Raw genomic sequence first — 25,819 nt, forward strand, 5'->3', positions numbered from 1 at the left:
ATGGAATCTCTGTAGCATCATCTACATCATCAAAAACAAAGGTCAACTACATATACAGTCTTAGCTCTTGGCCTTATTTCTAAGCCACCATTTCTATTTTCACTTGATCTTTTATTACTTTGTTTATGGCCATATCTGCATTGTGCAGTGACTGTCTTTTCTAAATTTGTTCATCCACCTATACACAGTTTCACTTACTTCCAGGTGAGACTTCCATTCTGTCCCTGACCACTGGAGGTGGCCTACCTTTTTTGCTGTCAGGTTGTTCATATTTTGGATGGTAAAATTTTCATCTCAGGGAGTTTTGAATAACATGTTTACTGTACATTCTTGTGTTCACTTACAGGTCAGTATCAATATTATTCATTCAATCGAATTTATTGGTCCCTTATTGTGTGCAAAGCACTGAACTAAACCCTTCGGAGAGTACACTACAACAAAAACAAATACATTACCTGCCACAGAGAGCCAAGTTCAAATAAGGAGAAGTCTGTGGTGCCTCATTCCTGTTCATAAGCCTTTTAAGTAGGCAGAGGGTGCTGCCGGTGCATATTTTAGTAATTATGGATTCAGACACCAAATGGGCACTGGTTCTACCCATGATAGTCTTACTGTATGACAAGCAAGGGATGGGGACGTGTTTGCCAAACCAAGGCAAGCACTTACTACAGTGTTCTACTCACAATAAGCGCTCAATAAATATGATCAGTCAGTCATTTGACGGGGGAGAAGTGGTGGAAGGCGTCCTTCTAGAACTCTCACCAGATGGGGAAAACCTGAGCTTTCCCATGATTATCCCTTTTCTCCCCGCAGCTCTCACAGGGGGGATGACTGGGGGTCAGAGATTAGGTTAGTGACAATGAGGCCCGGTCCTGCAGGGAGGGAAGGGAAGGAATTTAACGTGAGCATCTTGAGCTCCATCCTTTCTGTCGTATGCCAGGCTGCAGCACAACAACCCACTCCCCTCGCTGGGCAGAGTCTCCCACTTCCCACTGGGGCTGCCCACCTCACCACCTGGGAACCGGCCAGGATGTGAGGAAAAGGAGGAGAAGGTAGACTCATCTCGACTCACTTCCTTTGCTCTCCCCCACCCCCGCCTAAAAACTCATGTATATATACACATATATACATATATATTATTCTATTTATTTATATTGGTGACCATTTACTTCTTTTAATGTCTCTCTCCCTCCTCAGACTGTAAGCCCATTGTGGGCAGGGATTGTCTCTCTTTAATAATAATATTTGTGGTATTTGTTGAGCGCTTACTATGTGCCAGGCACTGTACTAACCGCCGAGGTGGATAAGCGCTTAGTACAGTGCTCTGCACATAGTAAGCGCTCAATAAATACTATTGTATGGATGAATGAATAAAACAAATCGGGTTGGACAGAGTCTCCGTCCCACTTGGGGCTCACAGTCTCAAACCCCATTTTCCAGATGAGGAAACAGGCCCAGAGAAGTAAAGTGACTTGCCCAAGGTCACACAGCAGGCAAGTAGCGGAGCAGGGATTAGACCCCATGACCTTCTGATCCGCGGGCCGTGCTCCACCCACTGCATGCTCCTTCTTTATGGCTGTATTATTATTCTGTAGAATAATAATAATAATAATAAAGTTGTATTTGTTAAGCGCTTACTATGTGCACAGCACTGTTCTAAGCGCTGGGGTAGATACAGGGTAATTAGGTTGTCCCACGTAAGGTTCACAGTTAATCCCCATTTTCCAGATGAGGTCACTGAGGAACCGAGAAGTGAAGTAATTTGCCCACAGTCACACAGCTGACAAGTGACAGAGTGGGGATTCGAACCCATGACCTCTGACTCCCAAGCCCAGATTCTTGCCACTGAGCCCTGCTGTATCTCCCCCAGCGCTTAGAACAGTGCTGTGCACATAGTAAGGGCTTAACAAATAATAATAATAATGATGTTGGTGTTTGTTAAGCCCTTACTATGTGCCCAACGCTGTTCTAAGCGCTGGGGTAGATTACAGGCTAATCAGGTTGTCCCACGTGAGACTCACAGATAATCCCCATTTTCCAGATGAGGTAACTGAAGCAACGAGAAGTGAAGTGACTTGCCCACAGTCACACAGCTGACAAGTGACAGAGTGGGGATTCGAACCCATGACCTGTGACTCCCAAGCCCGGGTTCTTGCCACTGAGCCCCGCTGTATCTCCCCCAGCGCTTAGAACAGTGCTGTGCACCTAGTAAGGGCTTAACAAATCCCAACATTACTTTTCAAGCTCTCAATGATAATTTTGGGCATTTGTTAAGCGCTTACTAGGTGCAGAACACTGTTCTAAGCGTTGGGGGAGATAGCGCTGGGCCCCCCGCGAGTGCTACATTCAAATGAATGTTCGGAAGCAGCGTGGCTCAGTGGAAAAGAGCCCGGGCTTCGGAGTCAGAGATCAGGAGTTCGACTCCCGGCTCTGCCACTCGTCAGCTGTGTGACTGTGGGCAAGTCACTTCACTTCTCTGGGCCTCAGTTCCCTCATCTGTAAAATGGGGATTCACTGTGAGCCTCACGTGGGACAACCTGATGACCCTGTATCTCCCCCAGCGCTCAGAACAGTGCTCTGCACATAGTCAACGCTTAACAGATACCAACATTATTATAGAAGCAGCGTGGCTCAGTGGAAAGAGCCTGGGCTTTGGAGTCAGAGATCATGGGTTCGAATCCCCGCTCTGCCATTCGACAGCTGTGTGACTGTGGGCAAGTCACTTCACTTCTCTGGGCCTCAGTTACTTCATCTGTAAAATGGGGATTCACTGTGAGCCTCACGTGGGACAACCTGATGACCCTGTATCTCCCCCAGCGCTTAGAGCAGTGCTCTGCGCATAGTCAGCGCTTAACAAATACCAACATTAAAAGGGGGATTCACTGTGAGCCTCTCGTGGGACAACCTGATGACCCTGTATCTCCCCCAGCGCTCAGAACAGTGCTCTGCGCATAGCCAGCGTTTAACAAATACCAACATTATTATTATTATTATTAACAAATACCGACATTAGTATTATTATCATGAATGAATGAGCGACAGGAGATTGTTCTTGTCTGTCTCCCCCGATTAGCCTGTAAACCGGTCAAACGGCAGGGACCGTCTCTATCTGTTGCCGACTTGTTCATTCCAAGCGCTTAGTACAGTGCTCTGCACCTAGTAAGCGCTCAATAAGCAGCGTGGCTCAGTGGAAAGAGCACGGGCTTTGGAGTCAGGGCTCATGAGTTCGAATCCCAGCTCTGCCACTTGTCGGCTGTGTGACTGTGGGCAAGTCACTTCACTTCTCTGTGCCTCAGTTCCCTCATCTGTAAAATGGGGATTAAGACTGTGAGCCCCACGTGGGACAGCCTGATTCCCCTATGTCTCCCCCAGCGCTTAGAACAGTGCTCGGCACATAGTAAGCGCTTAACAAATACCAACATTATTATTATTATTACTATTGAATGAATGAATGAATGAAAGGCGGGCCCCGGAGGGGGGGCGGGGCAGCTCGTGATTGACAGAAGGGAGTTCGGACGGACCGGGGAGGCCGCAGCCAATGAGGGCTTGGCTACGTTCGCCCTTCCCGGCCAATGAGCGGGCTCCCCTCGGGCGGCTCGGCCCGGCGCGCAGCCAATAGCGAGGGGTTTGACATATCGGGGGCCGGGGCCGGGGAGCGCGCTCCCCGAGGACTGCTGCGCTGGGCGGCGATGTCAGCCCCGTGACCCCCGGCTTCGTCTCCACCACCACCGCCACCATCATCACCAGCACCACCACCAGCACCACCACCAGCACCGCCGCCTCTCTGCCCGGCTCCGGGGTCGAGCGGCCGCCGCCCCCCGCGGCCCTGCTGCACCGAGCAGGTAGGAAGCGTCCGGCGGGAGCCGTGCTGGCCCGCCTGGGTCTGCCCCCCAAAGGACCCTCCCCCCCCCCCCCCAAAACGGTATCCCTTCCCCCACGGCGCCCTCGGCACTCCTCGAAAGGCTGGGCTTGCCACGAGCTCATCGGCTCGTCCCACGTGGGGCTCCCTTTTACAGGTAATAATGTTGGTATTTGTTAAGCGCTTACTAGGTGCAGAGCACTGTTCTAAGCGCTGGGGGAGATACAGGGTCATCAGGCTGTCCCACGTGAGGCTCACAATGAATCCCCATTTGACAGATGAGGTCACTGAGGCCCAGAGAAGTGAAGTGACTTGCCCCCCGTCACACAGCTGACAAGTGGCCGAGGCGGGAGTCCAACTCATGACCTCTGACTGCGAAGCCCAAGCTCTTTCCGCTGAGCCAAGGAGGGAACGCAAAAGCCAAGTGTCTGGCCCAAGGTCACGCAGCCCGTTGCTGGGCAGGGGTCGGCTCCATCTGTTGCCCGATTGCACATTCCGAGCGCTTACTACGGCGCGCAGAGTAGGCGCTCAGTAAATACCATCGAATGAAAGCGGCGTGGCTTCGTGGCAAGAGGACGGGCTTGGATGGCCGAGGACGTGGGTTCCAGAACCGGCTCTGCCACTCGTCTGTCGTGTGACCGGGGGCAAGCCACTTAACTTCTCTGGGCCTCAGTTACCTCATCTGGAAGATGGGGATTAAGACTGTGAAACCCCGCGTGGGACAACCCGATTATCTTGCATCCACCCCAGCGCTCAGAACAGTGCTTGGCACATCGTAAGTGCTTAACAAATACCATTATTATTATTATTACAAGTGGAGGAGCCGGGATTAGAGCCCCCCCACCTCTGACTCCCAAACCCGTGCTCTGGCCACGAGGCCACACTGCTTCGACAGCTACTTCGACAACTAGGCGAGCAGACGAAAGGTTGGAGGGGAGCGGGGAAAAGGGAGAAAAGAGGGGGAAAAGGGCAGGGGGGCTTGGAATTCAGGCCTTGGAAGGCTGACAACTGAGGGTCAAAGAGCTGTTCTGGGGGGACAGTGTAAAACAGCTCGGGGCGATTTCCCTCTAGTGTTCATTTGTCCCTTTGCCATGGGGCATCTCCTTTACCTTAACTTGTTTTTTTCCTCTGGGAACGTGGAGACCGGGCAAGTGATTCACCTTAGTCTGGGCCAAGGTGGAAAACCTGGTGAGAGGATGGAGTGGGAGAAGAATGTTGTTGGTCTTTGAGTCGTTCATTCAATAGTATTTATTGAGCGCTTACTAAGGTCTAGAGAGATGTTGGGGTGGGATCTAGTTTCCTAGGAAATTGGGAAATGGATTGAGACTTCATTTTGGACTAGCTAGCTTTAGGCAGAAATTAAACCTTCATTCCTCTAGGCTTGTAGGCAGGGACTGGATCTCTGAACTCTGTTCAAACGCTTAATACAGTGCTCTGCACAGAGTAAATGCTCAATAAATAACATCGACTGATTGTTTGATCACAGATATAATCAATCAGTGGTATCGAGCAGTTATGGTATGCAGAGCGCTGTGCCAAGCGCTTGGGAGAGTACAATACAACTGGATTGGTAGATATGTTTCCTGGCCACAACGAGGTTTCAGCCTAGAAGGGCATCCCGGTTTGTGGGTTTCAAGGATGAACCAAAAAGTGATTTGCTGTTTAGCGCAAGAATTTAATGATGATGACACTATAGGGAGATACCTTCTTGGGTTGTCATCTCTTTTATTCTAATAAAATCAACTCATTTGACATCCTAATAGACCTATATTGTTAGAACTGTTTCTCAGTGAAGAGAAGTAATTTGAACAAGGTCATGGAGCTTGTGAGTGGAGGAGCCAGGAATTGAATCCAAGCCTCCAAAGTCCAGTGTAGTTTGTTCCAGTAGACTCTGCATCCTATTTAATGCTTATATAAATGGTATTAGTTGAGCATTTTTGATTAGCGGAGCTGAAAGTAGTATATAGACTTCCTTATCTTTGAAACAGTCCCGTGAGGTTTGGTGTGCACACTTCTTTACAGATGAAGAAACTGAAGGTCATAAAGGTGATGTTTGCTCCAGATTGCATAATTCTGAGTTGACATCGCATTTATTTGGTCCATGAGTTGAAATAGGTGTTCCAGTTTAATTGTTCTTCCAAAATCTGGATGTCTTTTATTCTTGTTATCTGTGACTAAAATCTAGAAGGAGACTGATTCAGAAATGAAAATGGCAGTTGCTGATTTGGGAGACACTGCTTTATCCAAGTTATCAAAGGAAAAAAGCCTTTATTACTAAACTGCCAAGCTTCTGTTGACTAAATTGAGGAGTATTTGTGGCTGCAGTATGCTGAATAATCACATGATATTTAAGCCCAATTAAAAATTTGCGTAAGCATTTTTTGTTTGAGATTCAAATGTCCCACCTCCCCCAACCCTGGAATAGGTGGATGTAATTTATGACAGGTTTGTTTTTTGAATGTTTAAGTCAGTGTAAACTTACTAACGGGACCAAATGCAAACGTAATAGCTCCCTAGTTATAAAGAGCTCTAATTATGATATTTCTTGTTTTAAATAGGTAGGGCATACAGGGAATTGAGTAGATGAGAATTAATCAAATGAAATGTGAATAAACTTTTGAATGCCATAAAATTTCATGTTAAGCTCTTGAGAGCGATCAGCGGAATTAAATTTTTAGGTCACCGACAACGTGAGATGCAGTATACTTTATGAATTCTTTAAAAATATCTGAGGTGAAGTGCTAGATCCACAAAATAATCTCTGGTTTCTTGGCAGATAGTTCTCCATTTATCAACTGACCCTAAGTCACTTAACTTCTCTGGGCCTCAGTTACCTCATCTGCAAAATGGGGATTAAGACTGTGAGCCCCACGTGGGACAACCTGATTCTGATGTGTCTACCCTAGCGCTTAGAACAGTGCTCTGCACATAGTAAGTGCTTAACAAATACCAACATTATTATTATTATTATTACTATTATTATTATTATTATTATTAAGACAATATGGCATTTCTAAAATCCTTAAAGGTGTCAGAAGCAAGCGGCTTATTTGACTTTCTGCTTATATTTGCACCTTTTGCTTAAAATTCACTACAGCTGTCTTTTGGAAGACCTAAAAAGTCTTCCTTTTGCATAGTTCTTAAACATGTTTAGACTCTTGCCCTTTTATGTGGTAAAACCACTTCCACTGTCATTCAATTGTATCTATTGAGCCATTACTGTGTGCAGAACACTTTACTAAGCGCTTGGGAGAGAACAATATAACAATATAACAGCCACTGGGTGAGTGTTGAACACTAGGGTATTGGATCTGTTGGTTGGTAGATTATATTCTCCATTACTTCATCCTGAGCGTTTCACTGGAATTAAGATGAAACATTGCAGTGTCAGTGAAGTAAGGTCGCTCATTTTGGCAAACAACATTTCGGTTGGATTTTAACTTACATTGTAAAGCGTGAGTACTTGGGAGGAGAAGTACCTTCCTTTAAGAAAAAGGAAATAGCAGCAGCAGTGGTTCTAATCTGTTACTCGGTTGTCTGTGCTTCCCAGTTGTGGAGCTCATTCAGGAGATTGAGACTACCCTAATGATTTTAGAAGTATTTAAGTACTACTTCAATTGCCCTACCCAAGAAGATATGCAAGTACTTTATATTCTGAAATGCAACCATACAAAGGAGCATGTGCCAGCATACTCAGGATGAAAGAAACAATATGTTGGGGATAAGAAAAATGAGGTTTTTGCATTTCCTTTTTGTTCTGCTTACATCCTTGAAAGTGAACTATAAACACATTCAGATGTAGTCTTGTGGTGGATTTTCTCTATGCATTAATGGGTGTTTTTCTCTGTGCATTTTAGCTAGAACCTTGTTAGGGAATTAGAAGCATTCATCTGGCACCGGGAACCTATTTGGGCTCTGTGTGAAATGTTATGGGAAGAAACTTCTTATATACTTGCATGGTGTTGGAATGCATCAGTTTTCCTTAATGTGAGGTTTTGTAAGAACACATCCCTTTGGTAATAGAACTGGATATTCTGGGAGCAGTAGGAGTAGGGGATGAAGCATTGCTAAATATGAGATGGGCCTCTGAAAATGGTGTAGGCATATGGAAACTTGACGGCTGTAGGTTTTGTTTGAATTACTTAAACTGCCTATTTGTTTCCTCTTCAGTAAACGGGATAATCCGGCTCCTCCCTGCCTCCCAGGGATGCCATGAGGATAAAATGAGATAATTGACCTGAAAACTCCATAAAACTCGAAGGGTTATTATGTTGCCAAGGGATGCCTAAAGGGGCAGGCTCTCTGGATGTCAGCCTGTTCCATATGGAACATGGGAGAACACAAAATCAAACCAAGAGGACCACCGCATGGGAACTACCTGGGTTATGAAGACCCCTTGGAATAACTTCCAACAGGTCTTTTGCATTTTTAGGCAGCTCTGAGCCCTGTCCACTAATCAGACCCAGGGTTTTGGTTATATTTATGCTTTTGGTTCAGGTGTTGGCTTGGCATAACTGTTGTTTGTAATTTATTTTAATGTTGGTCTCCCCGTCTAGACTGTAAGTTCCTTGTGGGCAGGAACTATTGTCTTCTCCCAAACACTTAGTATAGTGCTACATACACAGTCAGTGCTCAGTGAATTCCACAGATGGATTGCATACATGACATCAGTTTGTGAGAAGAGGCTGCTGGAATTCTCCTACTGATCATTAGGTGGGGTTCACCCCATCTTGACTGATATCTACATTTTCCCCCAAAATCATTTTTCTGAAAAAGGCCCAGTCCCAGAGGATTTCAGTTAGCAGAAAGCTTTTGGGAAATGACTGACTGAAGCCCAACACCTGTAGAAATATATATTTATCTCATAGCTTTTTCCAGCAGATTTTAGATTGCAAAATGTGGATGTGCTGAGTATTTTGAGTGTGCGCTTGAGCAGGCTTCCCAGAACTCACCTGGGATTGGAAATAGGACCCAGGTAACCCCTAGCAAACCTGTGGTTCCCAAAAGTCGGTTTATTCATTCATTCATTCATTCATTCAATAGTACTTATTGAGCGCTTACTATGTGCAGAGCACTGTACTAAGCGCTTGGGATGAACAAGTCGGCAACAGATAGAGACAGTCCCTGCCGTTTGACGGGCTTACAGTCTAATCGGGGGAGACGGACAGACAAGAACAATGGCACTAAACAGCGTCAAGGGGAAGAACATCTCGTAAAAACCGATGGCAACTAAATAGAATCAAGGCGATGTACAATTCATTAACAAAATAAATAGGGTAATGAAAATATATACAGTTGAGTGGACGAGTACAGTGCTGTGGGGATGGGAAGGGAGAGATGGAGGAGCAGAGGGAAAAGGGGAAAATGAGGCTTTAGCTGCGGAGAGGTAAAGGGGGGATGGCAGAGGGAGTAGAGGGGGACGAGGAGCTCAGTCTGGAAATGCCTCTTGGAGGAGGTGATTTTTAAGTAAGGTTTTGAAGAGGGAAAGAGAATCAGTTTGGCGGAGGTGAGGAGGGAGGGCATTCCAGGACCGCGGGAGGACGTGACCCAGGGGTCGACGGCGGGATAGGCGAGACCGAGGGACGGTGAGGAGGTGGGCGGCAGAGGAGCGGAGCGTGCGGGGTGGGCGGTAGAAAGAGAGAAGGGAGGAGAGGTAGGAAGGGGCAAGGTGATGGAGAGCCTTGAAGCCTAGAGTGAGGAGTTTTTGTTTGGAGCGGAGGTTGATAGGCAACCACTGGAGTTGTTTAAGAAGGGGAGTGACATGCCCAGATCGTTTCTGCAGGAAGATGAGCCGGGCAGCGGAGTGAAGAATAGACCGGAGCGGGGCGAGAGAGGAGGAAGGGAGGTCAGAGAGAAGGCTGACACGGTAGTCTAGCCGGGATATAACGAGAGCCCGTAATAGTAAGGTAGCCGTTTGGGTGGAGAGGAAAGGGCGGATCTTGGCGATATCGTAGAGGTGAAACCGGCAGGTCTTGGTAACGGATAGGATGTGTGGGGTGAACGAGAGGGACGAGTCAAGGATGACACCGAGATTGCGGGCCTGCGGGACGGGAAGGATGGTTGTGCCATCCACGGTGATGGAGAAGTCTGGGAGCGGACCGGGTTTGGGAGGGAAGATGAGGAGCTCAGTCTTGCTCATGTTGAGTTTTAGGTGGCGGGCCGACATCCAGGTGGAGACGTCCCGGAGGCAGGAGGAGATGCGAGCCTGAAGGGAGGGGGAGAGGACAGGGGCGGAGATGTAGATCTGCGTGTCATCTGCGTAGAGATGGTAGTCAAAGCCGTGAGAGCGGATGAGTTCACCGAGGGAGTGAGTGTAAATGGAGAACAGAAGAGGGCCAAGAACTGACCCTTGAGGAACTCCAACAGTTAAAGGATGGGAGGGGGAGGAGGCTCCAGCGTAGGAGACCGAGAATGATCGGCCAGAGAGTTAAGAGGAGAACCGGGAGAGGACAGAGTCCGTGAAGCCAAGGTGAGATAAGGTATGGAGGAGGAGGGGATGGTCGACAGTGTCAAAGGCAGCAGAGAGGTCAAGGAGGATCAGAATGGAGTAGGAGCCATTGGATTTGGCAAGAAGGAGGTCACGGGTGACCTTAGAGAGAGCAGTCTCGGTAGAGTGGAGGGGACGGAAGCCAGATCGGAGGGGGTCTAGGAGAGAATGGGAGTTAAGGAATTCTAGGCATCGATTGTAGACGACTCGTTCTAGGATTTTGGAAAGGAAGGGTAGTAGGGAGATAGGACGATAACTGGAGGGGGAAGTGGGGTCAAGAGCGGGTTTTTTTAGGATGGGGGAGACGTGGGCATGTCTTGCTTTCTGTGTGGAGCCTGGAACTGCAGGGGAGCCAGAGTTTGAGTTCCATTTTTGGTACCTGGAGTGGATTCAGTAGGTTTCTTATAGAGTTCAATCCAGAACAGTTTGGTTTTTTTTTGGTTGTTGTTATTAAGCCCTTGCTATGTGTCAAGCATTGTTTTAAGCACTGGGATATATAGAAGTTAATCAGATCAGTCACTTGACTCCTGGCCCATGTTCTACCTCCGCCAAACTAGTTCTCTTCCCCCCTTCAAAGCCCTGCTGAGAGCTCACCTCCTCCAAGAGGCCTTCCCAGACTGAGCCCCCCTTTTCCTCTGCTTCTCCTCCCCTCCCCATCGCCCCTACTCCTTCCCTCTGCTCTACCCCCTTCCCTGCCCCACAGCACATGTGTATATTTGTACATATTTATTATTCTATTTTTTTTATTAATGTGTATATATCTATAATTCTATTTATCTATTTTGATGCTGTTGATGCCTGTCTACTTGTTTTGTTTTGTTGTCTGTCTCCCCCTTCTAGACTGTCAGCCCGTTGTTGGGTAGGGATTGTCTCTCTCTGTTGCCAAATTGTACTTTCCAAGCACCTAGTACGGTGCTCTGCACACAGTAAGCGCTCAATAAATAACGATTGAATGAATGAATGAACATGGGGCTCACAGTCTAAGTAGGAGGGAGAACAAGTATTGAATCCCCATTTTACAACTGAGGGAACTGAGGCACAGAGAAGTTAAGGACCGGGCCAAGGCCAGTATCAATAAGCGGCCCCTCATCCTGTTTTGAGATTATACTCTCCCAGGCTCTTAGTACAGTAGTCTACATACTTGAGCCCATCATAGGGCAGGGATTGTCTCTATCTGTTGCTGAATTGTACATTCCAAGCGCTTAGTACAGTGTTCTGCACATTGTAAGCTCTCAGTAAATACTATTGAATGAATAAGCACTTAAGTACGATTGGCTAAAGAACAATTCCATGTTCACACTCCCTATGAAGCCCAAAAGACTTGATAAGAACTCTTCGATTTGCATCACCCTTCTCAAAACTGGTTGTAGGCAATAATGTGTATCCGTGAGTCTGGCCAATTTACCCCTTGTATATTTTTGGAACAGAGGAGTTAGCACCCTGAGGATACATTTCCCCCTCTGTATTTCTTGAGACTGTATCGAAGCATATGTTGAATTCCCTCCAGCCCCCATTCCATCCCTGTACTAGAGGTACTTAAGTACATATCTTTATACTCTGTTACCTCCTTGCAGCTATAGTGAATTTTAGTGTCTGCCACCCCTGCTAGATTATAAACTCCTTGAGAGCAGGCATCCATGTCTATTACTAATGTTATTGTACTCTCCCAAGCACTTACAGTGCTTTATACATAGTTGGCACTCAATAAATTTGTGTAATTGATAAATATAGCCCTTCCTGCTTACATGCCTCTCAGGCTGATATTAAGCAATTAACAATGACCAGATCTTGAGGGAAGCTCTGTCCTTGATTAGTGTCAGATTTTCAAGATTTAGGAAACTCCAAGACAGTTATAAATGGGGGAGGTAAATTGATCTTAATTACCCAGTGCTTACTGTGTGCAGAGCACTGTATTAAGGGCTTGGGAGAGTGCAACATAGCAGAGTTGGTAGATACGTTCCCTGCCCACATGAGCTCAGAGTCTAGAGGACGAGTGTACAGTCTCTGTAAACTTCAAAACATGGTCCTTTCTTCTACTCACTCTGTCCTTTCCTTAAGTCAGCCCCAGAGCCTAGGGGAGCTTCCGTAGTTAAAAATATTTAAATAGCTGCTTAAGAAGCTGATGTTTTCAATCCTTTGGCCTTCATTTGCATTATTGTTAATATCTTTGCTAAGTTTCAGGAGCTAGGGGCACCTCTGAATTTGCTTCTTTCTCTGTGGGTGTTTCTCAGAGAGTGGTCCATAGTCACAGGGCTACCACTGCTCCTGGATTCTTTCATTCCAGAGGGGAGTTTTCCCCTTGGCTTTTGGCCCCTTACCAGGATGATTCTTGAGCTATTTTTAGAATGGAACTGCTCTTCTTCCAAAAACGGTGCTCCTGGTGGAGAGCCTAGCATTTGGGGGCTGTACAAACTTATACCCCTTCCTTTCTGCCTTCTTAGAAGGGCCATGGAGTCCTTTTCCTGCTATTCTGGCCCTGAGAATGAAAAGTGTGAGGGCCGCTGCTCTAAGTCTCAACATCATCTAAGCTTCATAAAATTCTTCAGATGGTTTCTCCTGAGTAGAGGGGCAGTGATGATTATTGCATTTTAATGATCTAGCGGAGTTGCCCTACTTCAGAGATATTTACGTGGTACTTCAAAATGTTATCTTAAGTTAATATGTTGTTGAGCACTTATAATTACTTGAGAAGCCAAAGGAATTCTAAGTGGTCACATATTTCAAATTAATCACTAATGGAAATATTTTGAATTAATGTGAAGATTTAGGATAAACTTGACTAAATTTCTAGAGCTTTATATTTAAGAAGTCAAAAAAGACTAATTATAAGTGCTTACTTTGTGCAGAGCACTTTACTGAGTTCTTGGGAGAGTACAGCTGAGTTGATAGACACGTTGCCCACCCACACGGAGCTTACAGTCTAGAGGAGGAGACAGATATTGACATGAATTAAGGCTATGTACACAAGTGCTGTGGGGCTGAGAGTGCAGAATATCAGGTGCTTAGAGACTACATGTGGATGGGTGACACAGAAGGGAGAGAGAAGAGGGAAAATAAAAATGTAGCTGGGGAAGATCTCTGAGGAGATGTGATTTTAATAAGGCTTTGAAGGTGGGGTGAGTGGTTATAGTATTAGGTAAACTCTTACTATATGCCAAGCACTGGGGTAGATACAAGATAATCAGAGACTCACAGACTCAATCCCCCTTTTACAGATGACATAAATGAGGCACAGAGAAGTGAAGTGACTTGCCCAAGGTCACACAGCAGGCAAGTGGCAGAGCCGGGATTAGGACCCCCATCTTCTGACTCCCAAGCCCGGGCTCTTGAACTGACTGAGTGCTCGAAAGGTGATGGTAAGGAGTTGCTGTTTGATGTAGAGATGAATGGGCAGCTACTGGGGGCTCTTGTGGTGTGGGGAGATGTGGACTGAAACTTTTCTACAAAAATGATCTGGGCAGCAGAGTGAAGAAAGGACTGGAGTGGGGAGAGACCGAGGCTGATGCAGTAGTCAAGCCAGGATGTATGTGCTTGTATCAGCATTGTAGCAGTTTGGATAGAGAGAAAAGGGTGGATTTTAGCGATGTTGTGAAGATAGAACTGACAGGATGTGGCGACAGATTGAATATGTTGGTTGAATGAGAGAGATGAGTAAAGGATAATGCCTAAGTTACAGGCTTGTGAGATAGGATAATGGTTTTGCGTTAGGGATGGGAAAGATCGAGGGAGGACAGGGTTTGGGTGGGAAGATGAGGAAGAAGTTTTGCATCTGTTAAATTTGAGGTGTCAGCAGTACATCCAAGAAGAGATGTTCAGAAGGTAGGAGGAAATGAGAGAATGCAGAGAATGAGAGAGGTCAAGGCTGGAGATATAGATTTGGGAATCATCTGTGTATAGATGGTAGCTGAAGCCTTGGGAGTGAATGAGTGATCCAAGGGAATGGGAGAAGATGGCCAATTGAAGGGGACCCAAAGCTTGGCCTTGAGGGATCCCCACTGTCAGAGGGTGGGAGGCAGAGGAGGAGCCTGCAAAAGAGACTGAGAAGGAGCAGCCCGAGAGATAAGAGAACCAAGACAGGGCAGTATCAGTGAAGTCAAGGTTAGATAATGTTTTAAGGAGAAGAGGGTGGCTCACAGTGGCAAAGGCAGCTGACAGGTTATGGATAATTAGGATGGGGGAGAGGCCATTATATTTGTCAAGAAGAAGGTGACCTTAGGGAGGGCAGTTTTGTAGAATGAAGGAGGGAAGCCAGATTGTAGGACGTCAAGGAGAGAGAAGAGGCTGTGGAGTCAATGTGTGTAGCATGATTTCCTTGACTACTGAATGGGACTCCTGGCTTAGTATAAATGTTTGTGCTGACCATTTACTGAGTCCCTGCTTGACCTGAGCACTCCACTAAGCATTTGGGAAAGTGCAATAGCCTTAATGCACCTGATCCCCATGCATCACATGTAAACTCTAGGAGTTTACAACCAGGCAGGGGGACTGATAAAATAAATTACAGATTAAGAAGTAGCAGGGTATATAAGATATGTACATAAAGGCTCTAGGAGGTGCTCCTCTGGATTATGAATACTTAAGTGCTTGCTTGACATGGAATTCCTGAAGTGGCAGCTGGGGAATATTAATTGGAGAGATTAGAAATTAGCTGGGAAGACCTCTTGGAGGATATGTGCTTTCAGAAGATTTTGAAGACACGGAAGGTTGTTCTCTATTGGCTGTATAGAGGAAGAGAATTCCGGGGAGGGTGTGAGCAAGAAGTTGGTGGCAGGAGAGATGAGAGTGGGGCACAGTGACTAGGTTGGCTTAAGAGGAGTGAAAACCTCCTGAGCTGGGATGTGGTGGGAGAAGGGTGGTTAAGTAGGAGGGAGAGATCTGTTAGAGTGCTTTGAGGCTGATAGGAGTTTTGGTTTGATGTTGAAAGGAATGAGCTTGATGCAAAGAGGAAAGTGGTTTTCAAGAGTGGGAAGCTGGATGTAGATGAATGCTTTGGAAAAATGATCCAGGTAGAGTAAATTGATCAATCATTTGTATTTATTCAACACTTACTGGTGCAGAGCACTGCACTAAGCGCTTGAGAGAGTGCAGTGTAACAATTGAACAGACAATTCCCTGCCCACAGTGAGCTTACAATCTAGAAGGGGAGAGACAGACATTAAAAATAAATTACTGAGATGCACATGAGTGCTGAGGGGCTGGGATGAAGGATGAAGAAAAGGGGCAAGTCAGGGCAATGCAGAAAGTAGTGGAAGAAAAGGAAAAGAGGGCTTAGGGGAGGCCTCTTGGGGAGATATACCATGAATAAGGCTCTGCACACAGGAAGCGCTCAGTAAATACGATTGAATGAAAGGAGTAATTATCTGTTAGATATGAAGAGGTAGGGCATCCCAGTCCAGATGCAGGATGTGGGTGAGAGGTCGGTGGTGAGAAAGATCAATAAAATGTGGATTGGAGAAAGGAGAAACTAGAGGCAGGAATATCAGTGAGGAGGCTATTGCAGTAGTCAAGCTGGGATATGAAATTGGACCCGAGCCAGCTTCGTGGCTGTTTGGATAGAAAGGAAGAAGCGGGTCCATGAAAATGTTGTGGAGGAATAACAGGTGAGAGCTGACAACAGATTGAATATGGGGATTGAAAGGCATGGAGGTTATGGGTTTGAGAGATGGAGAGGGTGATTATTTTGTAAGTGGACAGTTAAGTGGTGTAGAGAATTTGGGAGGAAAAATGGGTTTATGGTTTTCTTTATCAAAGTAGCTGGCAGGATCACTGGGGGCAAGAGAGAGGACAGGAGGAGATTAAAGCCCTGGAGGTTTCAGGAGGGAGTTAAGGTCTGGGGTAGTCGGTGAGGATAGTGGTCTGAGAGTCGATGAGGGTGGCGGAGTAGTGTTGCTGAGTGCCAGAAAGCAGAGTTAAAGCAAGAAAGGATGAATCTTGAAGCAGGCTGGTGCTTGGATTTTTGTCAGCAGCACTCCATCGCAGGAGTGGAAGATGTTTACAGTGGAGTGATTCAGGACTGGGGTTGTCAATAGGAGACAGCTGGAAGAACAAGGTGATAGTGGAATTGTTGACCTTGGTGGAGTTGAGAGTTGGGATTTTTGCATTGAGAGACTGGGTAGGAATCCAACTGGGACATCATGGACTGGGTTAAGTGGAGAGGGTCTAGAAAATAGAGGATCATGTGGGGAGAGAGCAGCATGGAGTAGTGGATAGAACATGGGCCTGGGAGTCAAAGTCATGAGAGAACTGTAGCATGGAGTGATGTCTGAGAGAAACAGGGTAGAGGTTGCGGTAAGTTAGTGTGAAAGTTTTGATTAAAATAGTGAGGATAAGTATTTGATTGCAAGAGGAGAAAGGTAGTTCTTTAGTGGAATCTGACATAGTCCTGGAAAACCTTGCTTACTTTTCTCTTCCAAAAGTTATATTGTGTAATTAAAAAAAAAAAATTAGGCAGTTAAAAATTAAGCTGATTGTAGACTACAGTTACATTGCCTTTTAATTTAAATATTTGTGATCCTAATTAAGCCATTTTGAAAGCAAAAGTAAAGATTTCAGTTTGCTTGAAGGTATCACACATTGTTTGGAAAACTGAGTGGAACCTCCTCCACCTTAAAGGTGAGTGAACTTAATGCTCACAAAAATGTCAGAGGCTTAAGCCAGTGTAAGCTTGCTAAGCATCACTGCAGGATATACACAGCTCTGTCTGATCTGTGATTCCCCTTCTGTTTTGTTCTTGGTTTCCTATGAGTAGAGACCAGCAAACACAGGGAGTTCAGTTGTGTGTTTGCCCTGTGATTAGACATACGAAGCTGTTGTGTGTTTGCCCTGTGACTAGGTGAAGCCTTGGAAGTCAGACCAACAAAGTTCTTTTCTTATGTAATATTCTGGTATGTTGACCATGAGCAATATAGAGTGATTTAAAAAAATTTCTCTCAAGCAGTTTTTCAATAAAATGATCTCAAAACTCTTGTGTGAGGTGGGTGGAGTGTTTTGGTGACTAGGAGCTACTTTTTCAACTGCTGCAGTTAATGAACCTAAAGCTGAGACTCAGATTGTATGCAGTTTCCTTTCCATTTGCCTTTATTTTCCTCCATTTGCCTTTTACATTTCTTGTTCACCTACTGTTTTATGGAATTTAAGTATACTAACTTCCCTTATAGTTCTATCCCTCCTACCTTACCATGCAGATCTTATACTACAACCCATCATACATTGTACTTCTCTAAGACTATTCTACTCACTATACTTTGATCTCGCCTGTCTCACTGCCAACACCATGTCCTCCATTTGACCTGGAACTCACTCCCCCCTCATAAATGACAGACCACCCACTCTTCTCCCCTTCAAAGCCCTACTGAAATCACATCTCCTTTGAGACGGCTTCCCTGACTAAGCCTTCATTTTTCCTACTGTCAGTCAATCAATCAGTGGTATTTATTGAGCACTTCCTGCAGAGCACTGTATGAAGAGCTTGGGAGAGTACAGTGCAACAGAGTTGGTAGACCTGTTCTCTGCCCACGATGAGCTCAAGTCTGGAGGGAGAAATAAGACAATATAAATACATATTTTATGAATTTGTACTTAATAGCCCTTCTGCATCACCTATGTACTTGGATCTGTAACCTTTAAGACTTGATATTCACCAGACCTTCAGCCCCAGGGCACTTATGTGCATATTGGTAATTTATTTTAATATGTCTTCCCCTCTAGACTGTAAGCTCCTTATAGACAGGAAACATGTCTACCAACTCTGTTGTACTGTCCTAAGTGCTTAGTACAGTGTTCTACATAATAACCACTCAGTAAATGTGCATTGAGTGTTTGATTACTGTTTATCTACTATCTCTCCCGTTGTATCTGGAGGCTCACTCATAAAAGTGTGCAAGAGAGATGAATCGATGGCTAGCTGGTTTCATTCTTCCTTTTAGCCAAAAAGGAAGCTCATACAGTCCAGATGAGTGTTAATCCTTATTAGTTTCACTTTCAGAGGGACTTTCCTTGTGGCTCCACATTCCTGTTACTGATTACACCACCTGTTGACAGAGGTGGTGTTTGTGGGGGGGACGGACGGGGGTGGGGGTGAATGGCTAGGCCTGGGCATCCTAGTTGGATGGTCTCTGATTTCTAGTTTGGGGAAATGGACTGACTGCTGGAGCAACTGCTGGGGGTTCAAAAGTCGTCTTAATGCCCCGATTCTTGCTTCTGTAACACAGGTTCCCTGAACATGGAGTTTTGGGCTATTGATTCCTCACAGCTTCAAGGGGGAACAGCCAATCCTCCCTAAATCCTAGACGTATTGGGTAGATTCCTGCCATGTCCTTTGGGTAACATAAGTGCTTGGGTGCCACTTCATTGTATGAGGCCTTGTATGAGGACTTGTTGCAACAAGTCTCAAGACCCCCAGGACTTAAACAGTGTCAACTGAAATGGTTATTTGTTCTCCTGTACTTATTATACTTGTACTATCCCTGAAGAGTTCTGATATTTAATGAAACCAGTGACGTGACCTTTTTGTAATTTTGCAGGGCTTACTTTTAGAGTATATCAAGATTTCAAAAAATTTCTGCTGAAGCCTATCTGACCTGATGTTAGGCTCATTTGTTTATTGCCTCAGGCCTCCTCCCCACTGAGATGGTCATGTGCATTTCTGGTACTCATCCTGATGGAATATCCAAGTTGAGGCATTGGAATAAATGATAATAATAATAATAATGTTGGTATTTGTTAAGCGCTTACTATGTGCCGAGCACTGTTCTAAGCGCTGGGGTAGACACAGGGGAATCAGGTTGTCCCACGTGGGGCTCACAGTCTTAATCCCCATTTTACAGATGAGGGAACTGAGGCACAGAGAAGTTAAGTGACTTGCCCACAGTCACACAGCTGACAAGTGGCAGAGCTGGGATTCGAACTCATGAGCCCTGACTCCAAAGCCCGTGCTCTTTCCAATGAGCCACGCTGCTTCTCATGAGCCACGCTGCTTCTCAAATGATTGACTGACTAGAGTTAGTTCCCTTATATATGACAGTGGGTCCTTAAAGCTTTATTAAGTTAACTAGCTAGTGTGCAAACTTAAGGTGATTGGTTGTTTTGGGGTCTACTTAAGGGAGAGTTTATTGGCATTACTGTGCTGCGAGGATCCATGTTTACTTGGTAATAGTGGTTACAGTGCCAAACACAAGCAACAGATCAGCTGCATTGAATAATGCTAGGTGGGGTGGCTAACCACCAGACTTTCCAATCCTGCCACCCACCACTGCCGAGGAAAAAGAGGTTAGGAGATGGGGGGCAGTCAGAGGAGCAGCCTGTGGAATGCCCAGGGAGTAGAGAAGATTGGGAAACAGAAAAGGAAGAAAGAGAAAAGGAAAAGAAGAGAGACCTGCTGAAAAAGTATGGTCTAAGGGTCGTGGGAGAATGACAGATGTCAAAAAGAACTGATGAGAGGGACAAAGGAATGCTAGAACTGGAAGAGTCAGAAATGTTAAGTGTTTCCCCCCCAGACTATAAGCTCACTGTGGGCAAGGAATGTGTCTACCAACTCTGTGGCATTGCATTCTCCCAAGCACTTAGTATAGTGCTCTGCACAATGAAAGCGTTCAGTAAATACCACTGATGGAGTGGTGCAGGAAAATGAAAGTGAGAAAGGGATTAGGCACCAGGAGGAGACAAGAGTTTAGCCTGTGCAGTGCACTGCACCAAATGGGCCCTCAATAAATACTTTTGTTACGGCTATTATTGCTCCTACTGAGTGGGACAGATGCGCCCAGACGCAGGTAAGCAGAGTGAAGAAGAAACAGATCGATGAAGAGTTGAGGGCCATGTTGGGAGGAGAGGAGAATGAGATAATTACAAGCAAAAGAAAGGAAAGATTTCTGTATTTTATACCAAGTTTCAAATCTGAGTATTTAATCAGTGGTATCTATTGAGCACTTACTATGTGCAGAGCACTGTACTAAGCACTTGGAAGAGAACAATATAGCAGAATTAGACATTTTCCCTGCCCATACAGTCGAGAGATGAGCCCAACTCATGAAAATTAGTTTCATAAGACTGAATTTCTTAGAAATCACCTATTCATTCATTGTCATATTTATTGAGGGCTTACTGTGTGGAGAGCACTGGAGTCAGAGGTCATGGGTTCAAACCCCGGCTCTGCCACTTGTCATCTGTGTGACTTTGGGCAAGTCACTTAACTTCTCGGTGCCTCAGTTACCTCATCTGTAAAATGGGGATTAAGACTGTGAGCCCCACGTGGGATAACCTGATTCCCCTGCGTCTACCCCAGCGCTTAGAACAGTGCTGGGCACATAGTAAGCGCTTAACAAATACCAACATTATTATTATTATTAGGTGCTTGGAAAGTACAGTTTGGCAACAAATAGAGACAATCCCTACCCAACAATGGGCTCATAGTTTAGAAGGGGGGGCAAAGAAAAAAAAACCCACCAAAACAAGTAGTTTATGAATTTGAGCTGAGCTTTTGGGAAATGATTCAACAAACCTCCTGTATAGTCCAGTTTTTTTGGATTGTACCAATAGTATTTTGAGTGACAAGCCTATCTGGACTCTTCAGAACTCGCTTTGAGCAATAGGAAAAATGAATTTATCTTTTACTTAGGCTTGTATTCAGAATTTTCAGCTCTTCGTTCCTTAATATCTCATCATTACTGTCTTTGGTAGTTGTGATGTTTGTTACCCAATTTTTTATTTTTTTTTGCATAAGGAAAATAAAGAGTATCCAAAAGACAATGCAGTGTTTCTTATACAAGTTTAGCTGACTGCAGAAACAAGAGAATGAGAAATGAGTGGACTTTACATCTGGAAAGGTTCATTTCAAAATTAGTTTTTGCCTTCTCTTTCCTTGATCCACATTTCTTTATTATGGTATACTGCTCCCTGGATCTAAAAATCCTATAAAAATCCCACAACCTCACCCATTAATGCTTGGCTAGTAGAAATAGCCACCAAATGAAATCAATCATGTTTGATCATGTTTAAACTTTCCCTTTCCTAATATAATTCTATCCTGTAGTGCCCTCCAAATAGGAACAAAATATTTTTGAGTTGCATACTTTTTTTATCCTATTCAAATTTCTGGATTTGAAAGAAAGAGTGATTTCAACCCACTGTTTTCTTGTTGATAACTCATCTAATTCATCAGTCTGTGGGTGTCCCCATCTGGTGGGTTCTAAGAATCTGTTGTTGCAGTGTAGCTACATTGGGCTTTTGTGATATTAATAGGCATGGAAGTATTATAGGTGGTGTGGGTGGAAATGATTGGGAAGGAGGAATGTTATATTGATGCCTGTTTACTTGTTTTGATGTCTGTCTTCCCCCTCTAGACTGTAAACCCATTGTGGACCAGGGTCGTCTCTCTTTATTGCTCTATTGTACTTTCCAAGCATTTAGTACACTGCTGTGCACACAGTAAGCGTGTGAGCCCCTTGTTGGGTAGGGATTGTCTCTATCAGTTGCCGAATTGTACTTTCCAAGCGCTTAGTAAAGTGCTCTGCACACAGTAAGTGCTCAATAAATATGATTAAATGAATGAATGACTACAATTGAATGAATGTTATGGGGCATGTATAAAGGTGATGGAAAGGTGTGTGGTGGGGCAAGGGCTTCTGACTCTGAACTCATGTAACTACCCTTATTTCTGCCTAAATATCCCCTAAGTATTGTGTATTTGTGAATGGTATTTAAATTCTTAATCTGGCAGGCTTTGAAAAGCTAAAACTAATATCATTCAGAATTTTATATTCTTGCAAACTCCTCCACTTGCCCATTCATTAGGTGAAATGAGCAAATGCACGCGCAACAATGCATTTGATTTAAGGTGGAGACAGCATTCTTCTATGCTAATCCTACATCTGGCCTTTAGCGTGTCATGAGAAGGCTGAGATAGTTTAGTATAGGCTTTTGCCTTCCTAATACTGTTTCAAACCAGCGATATAACATCATTGGCTTGGGAGGGTTATTTCTACTTTTGGTGTGGTATTAGGTGTTATTTCCCATCATGAAATTACCACAGATTTTGACATGATTATATCTTTATTTTATTTTGAGTACCTAGACACAGACTTCAGACATCTGGGAATTCCTTCAGGGTAAGCTGCTGTGGTATTTTCCATGCCTGGTTTGTAAATATGTTGTAGAAATAAAATGTTGCTCATTCTATAGACCCTTGATCTTAGGAATTGTTTTACCAAAATTATTTGTATTTATTGAACACTGTGTGCAGAGCTTTGTACTAAGTGTTTGGGAGAGTACAATATAACAGAGCTGGTAGAAATACAGTGAGCTTACAGTCTAGAGAGGAATTTCTGGTTCTTTGTGGGAGAAATTAAAAAAAAAGTTATTAAGCTCTTACTATGTGTCAAGCATTGTACTAAGTGCGAGGTAGATACAAGCTTATCAGGTCAGATAAAGTCCCTGTCCCAAGTGGGGCTCACAGAGTAAGTAGGAGAAAGAACAAACCACAGAATAACTATTGCCTGACAAAGTAGTAGAGCAATTTGTGAGTGAAGGAACACTAAAGGGGAAAAAAAAATTCTAATTGTTACCATCCAAATAAATTCTGTAAAATTATAGTATGCTCTTTTTTGACTATTGTTTTTCGTTGCTATCAATCAGTTGTTGCAGTTTAAGTTGTAAGTAAAAGGGATGAGGTGGTGTGGCGTGAATTATTACCTATTCATTCTGTCTTAATTTCACCCTTTAAAAATCCTTAATTTTCAATCATATTAGGGCAGAAACAGTAGTGTTTTTTTCATTTGTGAAATGCCCTCACATTTAGGTTAATTTGGGGTTTTGTCATACTCAGCATTCATTTTACATTTATGTAGTAAGAGCTAGTTGTGTTGGCTTTTGTGTAGACATTGAGTAGGTCAAAGCCTGTGCTACTTTTCATATTAAAATCGAGAATGTGTAAACTTTGACTTGGCCAACTGCAAGTGCACGGTTGGGAATCTATTTTTAACTACATAATAGCCTAGAGAATATACAAAGAGCCATGCAGAATTATACTATGGCTTGTTATTTTATTCGTTCAAGTATAATGCAAACCAAATGGTTTTCGGAGGAGAGAGGATAGCACGAATTTCTCTACTATGGCTTCAGTTAAAACTCGAATGAGAATAGGTGACTATCCAGAGAAGCAGCGAGGCCTAGTGGGAAGAGCACAGGCCTGGGAGTCAGAGGACCTGGATTCTAATCCCTTCTCTACCGACTGCTTGCTGTGTGACCCTGGAAAAGTCACTTAGCTTCTCTATGCCTCAGTTACCTAATCTGTAAAATGTGGAATAAATCCTCCTCCCTCCAATTTAGGCCGTGAGCTCCATGCGGGATAGGGACCTTGTCCAACCTAATAAACCTGATTCTACCCCAGTGCTCGACACAGAGTAAGTGCTTAACAAATACTATAAAAACAAGAAAAAAACAAGCCCAAAAAAAAAACCCCAAAAGAGCCCAACAACAAAAAATCAGGGCTGTGTTTCCTGCCTGTTGAATAGGTTGGTCCCATGGCAGTATAGATGAGGGGAGTTCCTAGTCTTAGTGGGGAAACTCCAAACATAAGTTGTGCTTTTCATTATGCTGCAGGTTTAGCTTTGAAGTGTCTTCTGAGCAATCATGGAAAGCAGTGACCCTGAGAAGATGCCCCCTACCTGTCAGATATATGCTGAAGGTATGTGGATTTCTGAAAGAAGGAAATAGAGAATATCTATTGATCCCTTTGTGCAGAACCATGGACTAAGCACTTGGAAAATTGCAATACAGTTAGCACACATGATCCCTGCTCTCCAGGCATTTACAGTTTAGCAGGGGAGTAACTCCTAAAGTAAATTGCAGATAGGAGGAACAAGGAAATGGGGATATATACATGAGTTCGTGTTCGAGTATTAGGACAATTAAGATATGTACAAAAGTGCTTCAGGGTGAGGTTGAGGAGTAATAATAGTAATTGTTATGATCCTTGCTAGGCACTTAATGTGCCAAGCCCTTTTCTAAGCCCTGGGGTAGATACAAGTTAATCAAGTCGGGCACAGTCACTGTTCCATGTGGGGCTCATAGTGTAAGTACTTAAGTGCTTAGGTGGTATGGGAGTGCTGAAGTGACAGTTTGGGGGATATAAGGTGGGGAGATTAGAAATTAATTGGGCAAGCCTCCTGGAAGAGATCTATCCTTAGAAGGGCTTTGAAGATGGAGAGAGCTGTAGTCTGTTGGATTTGAATAGTGAGGGCATGAGCAAGAAGTCATGGATTGGATAAAGGAGAATAAGAAGAGTTGCAGGTTATCTTGGGAAGAATGAAGAGTGTGAGTCTCTCTCTCATTCAACCCACATATCCAGTCCTTCATTAAATCCTGTCGGTTCCATCTTCACAACATCACTAAAATCTGCCCTTTCCTCTCCATTCAAACTACTGCCACGTTAATACAGTCACTTATCCTATCCTGCCTTGATTACTATTTCAGCCTCTTTGCTGACCTCCCAGCCTCCTGTCTCTCCCCACTCCAGTCCATGCTTCACTGGGCTGTCCGGATCATTTGTCCGTTCAGGACATGTTTCTCCACTCCTCAAGAAACTCCAATGGTTGCCCATCCACTTTCTTATCATACAAAAACTCCTCACCAGTGACTGTAAAGCAGTCTATCACCTTGCCCCCTCCTACCTCACCTAGCTACTCTCCTACTACAACCCAGCCCTCACACTTAGCTTCTCTAATACCAACTTTCTCACTGTCCCTCTATTTCATCTATCTCGCCACTGACATTTTGCCCATGTCCTGCCTTTGGCCTGGAACACCCTCTCTGCTCAAATCTGACAATCACTCCCCCCGCCCCCTCAAAGCCTTATTGATGTCCTCCCTGACTAAGCCCTCCTTTCTTCTGTTCCCACTCCCTTCTGTAGTTGCCCTGACTTGCTCTCTTTATTCACCTCCGCTCCCAGCCCCACAGCACTTGTGTACATATGTACATAATGAATTATATTAATGTCCGTTTCTCCCTCTCTAGACTGTGAACTCGTTGTGGGCAGGGACCATGTCTGTTTATTGTTATGTTGTACTCTCCCAAGCGCTTAGTACAATGCTCTGTACACAGTAAGTGCTCAATAAATACAATTGAATGAGTGAAAGTGGGAAAAGAATAGATAGGAGGGAGAGAAATGGAGATGACTAAGTGCTTTAAGGCCAAAGTTGAGTTTCTGCTTGATATGGAGAAGAATAGGCAACATTGAAAGTTGTTGAGGAGTGGGGAGGTTTGGGCAGAATAATAGTAGAAAAACCATCTGGTAAACAGAGTGAAGTATGGACTGAAGTCAGGGAGATCAATGAGAGGGCTGGTGCAGAGTTAAGCCAGGATATGAGCAGTGCCTGGATTAGCATGGTGGCAATTTGAATGAAGAGGAAAGGGAGGATTCTGAAATTGTTGAGAAGGAAAGCCTGACAGGATTTAGCATCAGGCTGGGTGTGAAAGTTGAA

At 44.6% G+C, this 25,819-nt stretch overlaps 1 protein-coding gene across 6 annotated transcripts in view; it reads left to right on the top strand.

Annotated features, from left to right (window-relative positions):
• The first annotated feature begins 3,642 nt into the window (after nucleotides 1-3,642).
• Nucleotides 3,643-25,819, top strand: part of MPP7 (membrane palmitoylated protein 7) — a 220,664-nt gene continuing 198,487 nt past the window's right edge. For all 6 annotated transcript variants that reach the window (XM_029078130.2, XM_029078129.2, XM_029078131.2 and 3 more), the window contains exon 1: nucleotides 3,643-3,842. The gene's annotated coding sequence lies outside the window, so the exon portion shown is untranslated. The remainder of the gene's footprint in view (nucleotides 3,843-25,819) is intronic.

This window comes from Ornithorhynchus anatinus, chromosome 13, assembly GCF_004115215.2.
Source record: "Ornithorhynchus anatinus isolate Pmale09 chromosome 13, mOrnAna1.pri.v4, whole genome shotgun sequence".
Classification (NCBI taxonomy): Eukaryota; Metazoa; Chordata; class Mammalia; order Monotremata; family Ornithorhynchidae; genus Ornithorhynchus; species Ornithorhynchus anatinus.